Source organism: Pezoporus wallicus, unplaced genomic scaffold, assembly GCF_028554395.1.
Source record: "Pezoporus wallicus isolate ANWC-B61680 ecotype Strahan unplaced genomic scaffold, APGP_CSIRO_Pwel_v1 contig_4166, whole genome shotgun sequence".
Taxonomy (NCBI): Eukaryota; Metazoa; Chordata; class Aves; order Psittaciformes; family Psittacidae; genus Pezoporus; species Pezoporus wallicus.
Window position 1 is genome coordinate 367,175 of NW_026637685.1, and position 14,677 is coordinate 381,851.

Consider the following 14,677-nt stretch of genomic DNA (forward strand, 5'->3'; position numbering starts at 1 on the left):
AATGTTCAGCTCTTGTATATGCTTCCAGCGGGGGATTTCATGGATAAATTCCTTGTCTCTTGCTACTGTAGCCATTTGAGAAGGTTATCCCTTTCTGCAGGGTGAGGAACTGAAAGAGGAGACAGTGACAGTAAAACTGAGGCTGACTGGCAGATGTCAGTTCTCTTGTTTCTACCTCAGCTCTGCCTTTTCAAGCTGTTTTTTGCCTTTGCATCACCCTGGAACTCAAACCAACAGCCATACCAGCAGCTGCTGAGAGTATAAGACTTCTGCACAAAGGTCCAGTCACCCAAATTTGTGCAATACACATTACGGCCATTCAGACCTTGCAGCCAAGGCCCCCTGTAACTTCACTGTTTAAGTTCATATTTTAAAACATACAGGCTAGTTTTCAAAAGAAGTTTTCCCACCTTGCTTTAGTACAAGGAAATAATGCTGCAGTAGGCCTAAAGTGGATGTAAACTAATCAGCTCTTCACATTAATGCAGTCCAGCCTTCTTGGTTATATACCCTTGGTAAAGCCCATTACTGTCAGTCAGTTTTACCTGGTGAGGGCACTGAGCAGGCAGTCTGCCCTTCCATTGTCACCTGCAGTGGAGGGGAGGCTTTGCAGAATGAGGGTCTGTTCACCCCTTGCAGGGCTTCATCTTGGCAACTAGGCAGAAATTTAGTGTTCAAGAGGGACCTGGGGCTGAAGCACAGGCATCCCTTTCATCAGAGCTAACCATGAGGGTCTCTGTGGTAGGCACCACACTGCTGGGGCAGGGGTCTGTTGCTGGCTTGCTGCTTGCGTAGAAAATACTGACTGGTGGTACCTTTCCTTAACACACTTTACTGTTAGGTGCTCTTTGGAAAATATACAGTAATAGGTTACTTCCTCTGGTAGCTTTATGCGTAAAGGCTTTTCAGAGAACTGTTATTGCCAAATACTTTTAAGAGATGGAACCACAAATTAGAATCAAAGTAGGCAGAAAGATTTCTATACAACTCTGAATCTGTTCTTCAGGTACAAGAGGGACTGAGGTTTAATATGTGACTTCATGTTAAAGTCCTGACTTCAGCACATGCTGCTGTTTTGGGTTTTTTTTGTTTTTCTTTTCAGTCTCTCTCCATGCATCATACTGACTACTGAGGCCAGGCATCACCTCAGGGATCTCACTCCAAACATAAAGTAACCAACACTAAGTTTATATAATGTTCAGTAATGTGGTGGCTGACACTCCCTTTTTGGATGTACTTTCTGTACCTCCAGATAGTAAGTGGTGAGTACTGCCATAAAGAAATGAAGTTGTTAAACAACAAAGTTAAGTAACTTGCCCAAGGACGCACTTTGAAGTGGCTGGTTCCAGGTGGATTTTTGTGGTGCGCCACTGAAAGCAGTACAGTTTAGCACGAGCAGAATGGATCACCTCTAGAATCTTTTAGGAGAGTGCTGCAAATTTCAGTTTTCTATACTAAAGAGAATAGATCCTGCTGGCTTTGTTTCAAGGGATTAGAAATTGAGTGAAATGGGAACAGGTGGAAGCAAATCTTCTTCCCAACTGTTACTGTATTTCTCCTTTGCTGTGCTGAGAGTCTGCAGTTGTATAATTGTGAAGACAATTTTAGACTCCTTTGTACTCAAGAATACAGTAAGTTATGTTTTACCTGTCCGTCTCTGGAAAAGAAAAGCTTTAATTAAGTCTTACTTTAATTATGTCCCATCTATACAGTACCTAAACGCATTATGAGAGTATGACATTTGCTATTTGCCTGCCTTCTGGGAAGGTTTGGATACTGAATCCTCTCATGCTGTAGAAAGTTCCAAGTGCTATTATTAAAAGAACATGTGAAATAACACACATTGTTATAATAATTGCTAAGTAGTGGTGAAAACCTGAGTGATTAAAGTACAATCTGGAACTTTCTTCTGAAATAATAGAATTTGGTGCTCACAAGGAACTTCCCCAACACTGATGGTCCTAATGATCTGCTGGTATGGCTGGTGTCCTGGATCAGAGCCTCATTTCACAGAAATCAGATTTTTACCAGTCTCTTTGGTAACACTGGATTACCATAATGTGCTGTGCCAATACACAGTTCAAGTAAAAAAACAAACAGTCTTTGCAGGTTGTCTTACCTTAATTAAGATAATGAGAATGTTATAGTTTCTAATATTTATTGAAAATAATGTCCTTGAAATGGACTTTCAGGCATTATTTTATTACAAGCTCTGAGTGCTGATGGCCAAGAGATTGATAGGAATGTACATAAACAAAACATTCAGCTTTTTGAGGGGTCCTTAATCTCCTGTGCTGCATATCCATTAGTCTTTCTCGACCTGTTTGGTTAATGGAAATTTAAGCCTGTAAATGTAATAAGAATGAGCAGCCATGGACTTCTCTGCGTCTTCCCTGTCTCAATTCTCAGTAAGAAGCCCTAGGATAGAGGTAGGTGTTTCAGATATTTTTAAACATCTGCACTGGGCTGTTACATGTTATCTATGAGGGAAGAATATGAAAATTATATTTTTTAAATATATGTAGTTTTTCTATATTCTGTTCTTTTCAAGTTGTCACAGCTAGACGTGTGAATCTGCTTGGTTCTAAGGGAAGCCAGCATGCAGCAACTGAAAATATATTTGTCTTCAGGCATCAAAGTAAATATTACTCACTTGAAGATGACACATCTCCCCAGGGCAGCAGACTGATTCCCCTGAAGGTGAATATGCATCCAGGCAGGATGCATAATTTGGATTGTTTTTGCTCCACCCCTGTTTACTTTTGCCCACCAGTCAGTTATGTTGTCTGGACCTGTTTGCAGTCTGTTGCATTATCCAACAGCCTTTGGTGTCTTCTGCACATGCCTGTCTTCTGCCTTGAAAATTTGAGCTCTCAGACCATGCCCTTGCACAGGAATGGTCTGAAGGTTTTTGTATCAATCATGTTTGGTCTTATTTTCCTCTTAATGAGCGAAGTGGTACCTGCTCTAACAGCAGTGATTTGCAGTGACACTAACAGCAGTGATTTGCAAGGCATATGTTTCCAGCAATTCTGGTACAAACTCATATTTAAAAATATTTTTTCCCTTTTCAAGTGATAACAGGCAACAAAAAAGTGATAATGTTTTTTCAGAGAAACATTGAGAAGTGATGGTAAGAAGTCCATGGACACTGATACTACAATAAGCTTCCAAACTGATGTTAAATGCTGAGTAACATGATTTTGTGCCCAGCCAGATTTGCAGAGAGTATGAATTTTGCATTGCACACAGACTAATTTTTCTTTTTTGGAAAATCTTTTCCATATTAGCTCTGTTTGGGGCCTACTTAGAGGAATGTAATAGTGCTGCAAATAATACCTTGTTGCAGGAGTGTGTGTAGCAAATAATAGATCAACAACGCTTCATCTCAGCTTCACAGAATTGATCTGTCAAAGGGTGTCTGTCATCTCAGCTCTTGGTATTTCCGTAATATGCCCTGTGTTCCAGTATCAGAGATTTTGTTCCTTCAAAGGAGGTACAGACAGATGACATTTGAACTCCCAGTGGACTGATGACATGGAAGCATTTCTCAGAATGCAAAGGAGGATGTTGATTTCTAACATCCCCAAGCCCCTTGCTGTTGCTCCCAAGAAGGTGGAAGTGTTAATGCACAAGGAAGGTGATTGTTTTCCTCACCCATACCCCTACTGCACAGTGTCAAGATCTTGTAATCAAGTTACTGCCATAAAAAAAAAAAACAAACAACCAAAAACCCCCAACTCTTATCTTTTGTATACTTTCTTCTGTTTACAAGGCCTCAACTATGCTATTCAGAAGCAAAAGACACATTAATAACTGGGCATCTTGCTTTTATTAAGCCCTGTTTCCACTGGGGATAGGTCAACATGAGGAGCGGCATAGTGGAGTATAACTGTGCCAAGGACCTGGCACCCATGCTTGTGAGTCTTTTTTATACAGTCCTCATGAAGATATGCCTTATATATATGTAGGGCTGAATTTGTTGTAGTTCCTTCAAGGAGCCAGATAGAGAAGGAATATGGGGAGGCAGAAAGTGATGGAAAATGTACAGAGGTAATCCTACTTCGTGAACACAAAGGCTGCAATTTGTCCTTTCCTTTCCTTCTACCTGCCCACCTCAGTTAGGACCAGGGAGAGACTGATATTTTGATTACTTGCCTTCACAACATTTCACATGGGCAATCTCTGGATTAAAAGAAAGTAATTGAGTGTCCAGTGTTCTCACCTGATTTTAAAAGCCTGCAATAAGCCTTATTTTAATATTTCCACCTCCTCGTTTCTGGCATACTGGCTAGATTACATATTGTTTCTAGTATCCTCTTCACAAATATAATTCTTTTTGTCTTTTTTCATACATTTACTAGGACTTTGCTGGGCTGCTGTTTTAATAAATCCTACAAGCTCACATTCTCATCCCTCTCTCCTCCATTTTTAACAAGGTATCAGTTACACTAATAACCTTATAAATCTCCTGAAGATGGTTCTGTTAGACTGGGAACTGGCTCATTGATGCATACCATTTACATAAGAGAAAACCAGCTTTTCATTCGTTGTGTGGTTTCTCCTTTGCCATAGTTCATTTTTGCTTGTGTGTACTACTGTAACATGTTTTTTTTCTTGTCGTCCAGCTGAATGCCAACAGCAGTTAGGAAACGAAGGCAGCAAAGAATTTCCATTAGGCATGGTGGAAGCATTCTTTACTGCTTGATGTCTCTGCTTTTGAAGGATTATCTTTCCTTTGATAGCACCCATATTTCTCTCTCTGGCTTCTTCCTTTAATGGTTTCTGAAATTTCAAAGTAATGCTTTTCCATCTCACTATGCTTAGGGCTATTAACTGCCTTAATAGTAAATGTTTCATATGTTTAAGTTTTGTCAGTGCAAGGGTTTTCTTGCAGAACTGCTACCAGAAAATCAGTTTAGTGTACAGCTTTTCTGAGGCTTTTTGTTGTGACTCGCATCTCACATGAGGCTTGAAAATAAATCAGTCCCCTTCTTTTGAACATTTTACCGGTACCGTTTCTTTGGAAACACTTGCCAGTGTCTCACATTTAAATAATTGTGAAGATAGATATTGAAGCTAAATAATGGCCAGTTGTCTTCAATGTCTGATAACAGCCAATGGCACATCAAGGCTTCATGGCTGTCATCACAAAGCCCATCACAACACAGGGGATTCCCAGAGTGACAGCATGAATAGAGTGTTGACCTTTCTCTTTCCAAAGCTGCTTGCTGCTTGGGAGAGGCAGGAGGACAGAGGCAGGCTGTCACGCATGCTGCCATTTGCCTTCCTGTCTAGACCTCCCCTTCATCCACCATACAATTCATATTGATATTTTACACTGCAGGACTTCTATCAGGAAGATTTTTTCTTTTTTTAAACAAACATATTAAGTCATGTAGGCAAAAGTGTAAAGTGTTCAATGATGCATGAGTGAGGATTCAAATATGACATATTTTGGTTACTTGTAATGCTCTAAGATTTTCTTTTCATTTATTGCTAAGGTCACAAATAGTTCTGCGGTTGTTCTCTTCTTCTCCCATTGTATCACCTTTTGAACTTGATGGGAGCTTGGTCATCTCTTTTGGTAGGTTGCAGATAAGATAAAGGTGAGCAGCTGTCTAATCTTCTGCTTCTGCTTGGATGAGGATGAAAGGAGTCTGGATTTAAGCCTCCACCTTCTGTTTCCTTTAGCTTTCAGAGATCTAAGATGCTTCCGTGTGCTTTTCAGCTGTTAACCTGAGTAAGCTCTGATCTGGGTTGTAGTCAAAAGTGTCTCTACGTGGGACAGTTAAAAAGGCATGACCTAATGGAGGAAAGAAGGCATTGAGGATCTGAGTTCATGTCCCAGCTTGGTGTTGTGACTTCAAAAGGAGGAATTCAAGAGTATTCCTGTGTGTCATGACTATATCTGAAGGTGAAATACATTGAGTGTGATACAATGGGTTACCATAACAATTGTTTTTTGGTGTGGGGTTTGTACACTGAGGGTTTCCACTTTTTAGGAGTATAAGCCAGTTAACTATGGAAATTTCCAGAGCTGGTTGGAGTCAAATTATTAAAATATGCAGCTCTTCTATAGTATAATGGTCTCTCTCTGTGGCATTAATCCTTCTCCTTTTCATACAATGCACTTGAAACGCTGCTTTTCTCTGTAGGCGGCAAGTATTGTCATAACTTCACTTCAAGAACTGTTCACCTTTTAAATGTAGAAAACAGTTCTCATTGTACTTCAGCTAGAGAATAATCCCTTTTCTTTCACTCCCTCATCCTCTGTTTTACACTGATGGTAAGCGAACTCTCAAGCAGTTACAATTTCACAGGAGCTTTCATGGATTGCAGAGCTCTGGGTTTTTCAGATACCATGCGTTCAATCAGCATCACTTGGAACGTCTCTCTGTTTTTAAATCTGACTTGTTAATGTCGCTACATTCATCCTAAATACTGCATTTTAAAGTGTGAATTCTTGTGGTTCTTTCTTTAATGTCTTCTCATTCTTTTTTTTTAAGCAGCTGTTGGTAGCTCTCCCTGCTGCTGTCATCTCTTAAACCTCTGCATTATAAACTGCAGAGTAGGGTGAATTTACTACATTAAATTAAGGTTTTGTAAAGTTGGCTTACATTATGCATTAGGAGCCCAAAAATAAAGAGAAATGGAAAACTGAGACATTCCTAATGTAATGTTCTAAACTTAGTTGATACTTTGATCCTTGAATAACTAGCACATTAGAAGCTTTTAAAATAATACCATATACAAAAATCCAGCTGGAAACATTCTTGATGTGCTGCATAGAAACAAGAATACCAGTGTTAGTGACACACTGTTGTTTAGATGAGATAGAGGAAGAGCACAAGAAAGGCCTCTGGCAGTGCAGTGAGGTTTGAAAACTAATGCTAAGCAAAACACTCTGTAAATGTATCAGTTGGTAATACATTCTGCTCCCAGTATAAGCCAAAATGTAGCAGAGAATTATTAATTACATCACCACACCTATATAATAGAGTTCACTGTAGTTATGTAGGAGTCAATGGTATTCAAGCAGTTTCTTTTGATGAAGTAATCGGGCTGCTTCTCGGGTCCGTTTCAGCTGCTAGGGGCGTGCTTCAAATGTAAATGACTGCCAAATGGATTCCTTCTGAATTCCAGCCAATTAAAATACATTTAAAGTGCAGCTGGTGGGGAGCAAAAGCCTTATAATTGCATAAGAAACATTTGGGCATGAAACAAATCCCTGAAGCTTGGTGAATGGCGACTATTAAATACTGCATTTCTGGAGAAGTAAAGCAGTCCAACAAAGAGCCTTCCGAAACTGCAGTCAGAAGCAAGGATGACACTTTTACACCACCTTAAAAGAGACAAAGTGGGGAGTGTGTTTGTTAGGGTGTCAGTTTTCTACCCTTGGCTCTTTAAACCGTGCAAGTTTGGCAGCTTGCCCTATGTGGTGCTGCATACAAATAGTGACAGAACAGTGTGGTATTTGTTAACCCACTTCTTGGGAAGTGAATGATTAAAACTCTGAAGGAAGATCTGAGAACCTCAGACATTATATTTTCTCTCAGTAAGACTATAATATTTACAGAATGAAACAGAAAATAGTGAATGAAGTGTAATGAATGACCTTCCTTTTCTGCTTTGCCTTGTAAGTAAGGACAGATTTTTTGTTTAATGCTTTAAATGTTATTATAAAAGAGGTTTACGGTTGGTAGCACTGAAAGATGCCATTAACACTTTTGATTTAAACTCATGTTTCAGGAAAAAGCTCAGCCGATATAACAGACCATGTGAAGAGGTGAAAGACATTAGGAAGTAGCTATGTGCAGTCACTGTAGACTGTGTGTCTGATAGATTCAGAAACCGTTACAGACTTTCTAAAACACAACTATATTTGACAGTTGGTACTTTCCAGCAATGTCACGGTCATGCCTGCATCTGCCTAAAAGTGAGATTTCAGATTTTTCTAATTTTTAATATGCCTTTGTAAAATGCAGTCTTATTTTGTTTAGTAGATTGTGCTGATTTTAGAAATAGGAACAAATATTTTTATAGGCAGTTCAGAGATTTTTATATGAAAATACTGTCTTTACCCATTTGGTATTAAACAAACAGTTGAAATTAGGTGATGAAAAGTGTTTCCTATGTTATCTAGAGTTTTTCTTAACTGTATCAGGAAGGAATAAATGAAATCAAAAAAATGTCTTCCAGAACTAACAAGTACAGGTTTCTACCTGTTGTGATATATTATCATATGAAATCCACATGAAATTATTTGAAATTCCTGTTTGCCTCCTATTCCAGCATATCAGTCAGACTTTTGGCTTTACTTTTGTTAACTGTGAGTAAAGACTCCTGCAAATTTCATAGTGACAGATGATATTGCAGCAGTTGGGATTCAGTTAAATGTGCCTTGTTAATTGTCTGTGTGTAAGTAGCACAGAGCATGTTGTCAAAGGGAGGCTTGTAACAAAAAAGCTTATTGCCAAAATAAATGTCAATTAAATTATAAAATCAAGTTTTAAAGGCATTTGTCAAGAAACAAACATGAGTTCACATATACAATGAAAATAACTTTAGTGCAGTTAAGCACAAGAAAATTCAAGAGAATCAACACAAATCTCTAAATTGAGGGGTTGTTTTCTTTTTCCAATACCCTTATTTGTTAGCAATTATTCACAGCTTGCGTTCTATTGTGTAGATTGAAACTACTTTGTTTAGGTAAGACCTACTCATCACCAGCCACTGTTAGAAAATTAGGATCAATATGCATTTAATTGCAATAAGTTTTATGGAAATAGATATGTCTGTATATTTATGAAATGCATAGTATACATAAAATAAGAAAACATTGTACATGAGTTTTAGCAGCCCCTGGTCTATAATAGTATTAAAGATTTGATACAAGCCCAAAGGCAGGAGCAGTACAGAAGGGTGCAAAGAATAGTTATCTAATCATAAGGAAGTGGAATTGACCCAAATAGTTAAGACTGCAATAGTTTGCTAATACTAATAGAAATTATTTTTTATGCTTTTGTATACTTTTAATAAACACTTTTAATAAACTGCTGGTTTAGGGTGTGTTTGAGATCTGAGGATGAACAGTGCAGTATAAGTAAATTTTTATTACAAGACACAGAATAACCCCTTTCTAAAGCTGGTAAATGAGGAAGCTGATAACAGAGTGTAGCCTCACCAAAAAATGGGTTCTTGGTCACCTTCTTTTGATGGAACCTCAGGGCTAACAATGACAAAATTTGTTTTAGACTATGTCTCTGTATTAAACAGGCTTGACTCAGTATAAATCAAAAGATGAATCTAGGTCCTCCTGCAAAATAACATTTTTAATGTAATTCATTTTTCCTTTATGCACATGTGCAATGATGGATGTATCCTCCAGGTCCAGTGATTCTTCTAATATACTAGTTACCTTAAGGCAAGCAAGATTGGTGCTTAGAAAGTATACAAGCAAACAGGTGAAGAGGATGTATTAGCATTTCTGCATTTCCTTCTTGATTTTGTTGTACCAGTGTTTGGCCAGGGTTTAGCTGTTTGCAAATCAGAGCCAACTTTGCTGTGCAATTAAACAGTGAGCAATTGTCTCTTCAGGGAGCTCACTGACCTGTAGGCTGTCTGGTCTCTGGAGGTTGGTGGAGCTTAAGCAGCTACAGATGAAACTTCCCAAACTGCAATGCACTTCTGCACAGGTGCTGAGGAAATAGTTTGAGAACGCTTAAGAATGTTTAGATGTCCCTGAGGTTAAATATCCTTTGGAAAGCTGGCTTTCTGGATTGTTTCCTTGGATATTAGCACTTAAATTCTGCCAAAACGTTGGGAAGTTTCTATTGGGCTTTTCACCAGAATGACTTGCTGAAAAGTTGTACAACTTTGGTGTGTCTCTGCAGGGAAAATTACATAAGTCTGTCTGATGGGTCAGCATAATTTATAATGGCAAACAGATAAGAACTTTCCTGGGGATTTCCCCTGGGTGGTATTACTCAGTGATTCTGCTACAGTAAAAGCCACTACTACTTCATGTCTTTGGCAGGTCAAACTCTGAAATCTTTGGGTATCTGAATATACCCTCTCCTTTATTAAGAGACTCGCATGGAGTCTGTAATGATTATACTGCCCAGAGGACTAGAGGATGGCTATTCTGCTCATTTCCTGAAAAGCAAGGTGCTCTTTGGTTTCTACATTAAAACATCTATTAATTTTAGGTAGGATTTACTGTTTCTTCTACCATAATTTTACTGGCGCTCTGGAGAACTCTGGAGGACAGAATCTAGCTGCATAATTGAGGGAAGTGGTACAGCAGCAGAGGGATGTCAAGCTAATTAGTGGATTAAGATGAAAGTCTCACCCAAGCTGAAGCCTAGCTAGTAGCACACCTCTTTCTTCCTGGCAGAAGGAAGATTTTTCCTAAGCGTGTAATATTTTCCAGCAACTATGAGGATAGAGGCCTCTACTTTTAATGCTGTGCTGCCTTCAAATCCTTGACAATGACTCATGTATGATGTTCAGGTACAAGTGAAGGTGTTGCTGTGAGGGAACTGTTGCCCTATGTCAGCCCTGATAACTTTGATGTTTGCCTTTGTGAAAATAGCTGCGTAGCTCATGCTTCCCCACCGCTTCTGTCTTCCATCATGGTCACTGAAGCTGGTCCTGAAGTCCGCAGTCCTCTTGGCACAGGGATACAGGGACAGAAAGAAGCTGTATATTGTGGAAGACTGTGGGATGAATATGTTAATTTGGAGAATATAGAGTGGTTTGGGTTGGTAGGGACTTCTAAGATCATCTAGTTCCAACTCTCCTGCCATGCAAAACCCTGTGTTGTTAGCAGTCTTCCCTAGGCAAGTGGTAGATAGATAAATATCATTGCAGCAATGTGCAGTGTAGTGGTGGTGACATCATTTGAGACTTGTGAGTTATGAATGAGTTGAGAGTGATGTTCACAGTGTGAGCAACTTGGAACAAAAAGCCAAAAGGATAGTGGTTGTTTTCCAGAGTAAATGTGAAAATGGCTGATGCTAATTGCGAAGTAGCATTTAATATTTATACTGAAGTTGTGTCTGATAGTTTGCTCATAATAAGACCTGTGAACTGAAAGCAAGTGCAACTACTGCACTATATATTTATAGAGAGATTGCTGCATGAAACTAGAATAGTGCTCATGCTTCTTAAGCTTCATCAAACAGTAAATTTTGGTCCTCATTGAGGTGACTAGCTCTTTCTTCATTCTTCTCTTAGCAGTTGTTTACTTGAAAAGGACAACAAAAGCACATTCATGTCCCCTTCTGGTGGTATTGTGAAGCCACACTGTGGATTGCTATTGCACTTTGGACATGCTTGCTATTACAAGATAAAGCCTGTTGGGCATTCAGTTCTGGGATCTTTGGTTTTGTGGGATTTTTTAAAAACAATTTTTTCATTTCGTTTGGTCATTGATTTGTTTAATATTTTCTATGCATCACATGTAGGAAAGTTGGGGCACAAGTTCTTGGGAGAACAGATAATTATTACCAAACATAGAAGTTGTGTAATATATGGAGGAAGAGAAGAAATACTTAAGTAGTATAAATGGTTACACTCTCTAACATGGTTAGTGGAAAACCTAATTGAAAGAGTAATGTATACCAGATGTGTATATTACAAGGAGTATAATTTTGGTAGGAATGATTTCCAGTAGGAAATAATAGAAGGTAAGCAGGGCAAACCAGAATGTATTGCAAGGGATCTCTTTCTGGCATAGCTTTATGAGCACTTGTTAGTGTTTGTGGAACTTGGTCTTTGATAAACTTCTTTGTTCTTCATGTTACGGTTTTTTATAATAAGGGTAAGGGGGATGATCAGTAGTCTTTCACCAGTCAATGACAAATCATCAACAGTCAATGTCAAAGCATAAACTTAGAGCTATCCTTTAATTAACCAAATTATGGGATTGGCAATACTGGTTCAGGTTGTCCCTCAAAATCTGGAAGCAGAGATAGCTCTGGCAGCCCTCTCTCTGCAGAACTTCACCACAGTGGTGAAACTTAATCTCTTAATCTACAGTCATTAAAGTGATCATTTCAAATCTCATACTATCCATCTGAGAGCCTATGGGTAAACTTGAGATTAACCTTCTCAAAGTTACTTAACGCAGTTTGTTGGTAGCAGAACAACTATCCAGGCTCTCACCTAAGCAATAAAATTATGCATACAGTGAAGTTGCTGACAATCATTTCCTCTCCAGAAAGCAATTCTAATGAAAACGGTATTTTAGTTATCCAGAGTTGCATAGTTCAGGGTAGTAGTCCAGAACCTTTATCTTCTTGTGGTAACTAAAGCTGATGAAAGAACACACTGCTCTTAAATGAGAGTTTAAGGTCTTGATGATCAGTGCAGGTAGCTGTGGTTCATAAAATGAATCCTGAGCCTTAATGAAATGATTATTTCAGGCATACACTCTGCCTAAAGGGCCTAAGTAATTTTCCTGTCCAGAGTCAAGGAGTTGTCCCCTTCCTGTCTTCTGTAAGCAGGAATTCAGGGTAATTTTTATATCACTTCTTCTGTGGTAGCCCACATGAATGTTGTCTTTGTCACATCAACCCAGGAGAACTTCGCCTGGATAGGCAGCCGGACTCATTACTGTGAGCATTGTTTCTGTAGGGCAGGCTGTGTCTCTAGACACCAATTTGTATAAATGTGACTGCTCCAAGCAAGGGACTGCCTTTATTTCCTTCATTTGTTGGAAGAAAAGTAATTTACTCAGTAATTTTTCAGCCTCTCACTCACATTGGTTCAGTTTTGTGGCTGGTCCTAAAGGAAAAACGTATTCTTTATTTTTTCCAAATCACCCTTCCAGAGAAAATAACAGGAGCTGTGAAGTTCCTACTCCTTCCACTCCATCCCCTCTATGCCCATAGGGGATACAGGCAGAGACACTGTAAAGTAATACCTGTATCTACAGTCTTCCTCTTGTTTCAGTCTAGAAAGGCTATGTCTAGCTAAAGAAGAACTGACCCACTGTGTGGGGGACAAAATGTGTTCCTGGAACTATGTTCACATTCAAAGCAATGCTATACTTCAGCAACATTCTCTGACATTGCAACATGCAAGGAATGACTATTGCTGCGTTTGTTAGTGCAGGTTAATTTTTAAAAAATATTTTATACCTCCTTCATGCTCCTGTGGAGGAAAACAGAGCTGATTTTCTTTTTTTTTTTTTTCATTTTGCTGTTTTTGTTGCTAACTCCTTACTTTCAATATAGCTATTCACAAATGCATGAATTGTTATGTACTCTTGTAACACAGGAATACGTGTTACAAGGAATATTTAAGTATAAAATTTCATAGTTTACAAAATCCTGCAGAGAATAATGGAATCCTGCTTTCTTTTGCACCCTAAATCCAGTTAAGCTGAGCAAGTACTTGACCAGGAGGTTTGAAGCTTGGGCTGCACGGGTAATGGACACAGTGATCAGACAGTGCATGCCCCATAACTTAGTGCTCCAGGGTTATCTTTGTATGGCTGGGATATGCATTTACAGCTGTTCTGTAAAATAAAGTATTGTGATTGCCTGGCTTGACATGCATGATGCAAACATGGTGTATCAGTATTGGCAGTAAAAACTGAAACAATATTTTGTTGACTAGCTCTCAATGACAGAGCTTTATGAGAACAGAAATCAAGTCCCCTGTACTGCTCTTGGTCCCCTCAGGAGGCTGTGACGGAGTGCCAGAACTGAGTAATTTTGAAACTAAGTATCTATAAATGGATTCTTTGTTCATTTAAAGGAGATAAAGGGAAGAGTATGGAGGTTTCTCTGGGGAATGTCATGGCTTTGTTGTGCAACACAAAGACTGTGTTTGAATAAAGATGTAGGTACTTCTAACAAGATCTTTTCTAGCAACGTAAGGCGTGCACTACAGTTTCTCAAGCACCCAGTTTATAACCCTGAAGTCTGTATTAGCTCCTTGAGATTGCCTTCCATCTCTTCTGAGCTAACACTCTCCTCCATCTTGGGAGGTCTGTTAATGAGATGTTTCTTTCATTGATTACTAGGAGTTTCACACAGGTTGTACTGTGAGCAAAGACATATTTTCTTTAATGGTAAAACTGTTGATCTTTCTGCAAGGCAGCAGGCTGATCTATGTGCCAGGACATTTAATTGCAGGGATTTTTTTCTGCTGCAAAGTTATTGGCTTCATAGACTGGAAAAAGTAGGACAGAGGGGTGGGGGGTGGGGTGGGGTGGAGAGGGGGCCAGAACAAAGCAGAGCAACCATGAGGAAATGTTTTATTTTTTTATCATTGGAATGGATCCTGTGGTAGGATTTATTGTCACTGCCGTGACTCAGTGCAGCTATGACAATTGGTGTCATCCAAGAATATGCTTTATTGACAGACTGAAATGGCTTTAGAGGATAACTTTTTCTTCAGTATGATTTAAGACATCAGAATCTAGGTACAGCTTCATCTGGACTTCGTTAATACTGAGAGGATGCAGCTTTATGCAGCAGGTGCTGGACAGCACAAGAACTCCTGTGGTGGTTCTCCAAATGCTTGGTTAATGTCTTACTCCCCAGGGCATTTCATTCATCCCAGCCTTGCTGCTGCTCCTGGTGCTTCCTGCACCAAGATTTTGATGGTCAGAATCAACAGTTGGAAAAAAGGCTGTTTCAAACTGAGAGAGATATGGAGT

At 39.1% G+C, this 14,677-nt stretch overlaps 1 protein-coding gene across 4 annotated transcripts in view; it reads left to right on the plus strand.

The window, feature by feature from the left end:
- NCKAP5 (NCK associated protein 5) overlaps positions 1-14,677 on the plus strand; it is a 505,074-nt gene that overhangs the window by 57,751 nt on the left and 432,646 nt on the right. For 2 of the 4 annotated variants that reach the window (XM_057407189.1, XM_057407191.1), the window contains exon 1: positions 7,507-7,639. The exons of the other annotated variants lie outside the window; for them this stretch is intronic. The gene's annotated coding sequence lies outside the window, so the exon portion shown is untranslated. Of the gene's footprint in view, positions 1-7,506; positions 7,640-14,677 lie in introns of those variants that run through there. 4 annotated transcript variants of the gene reach the window in all.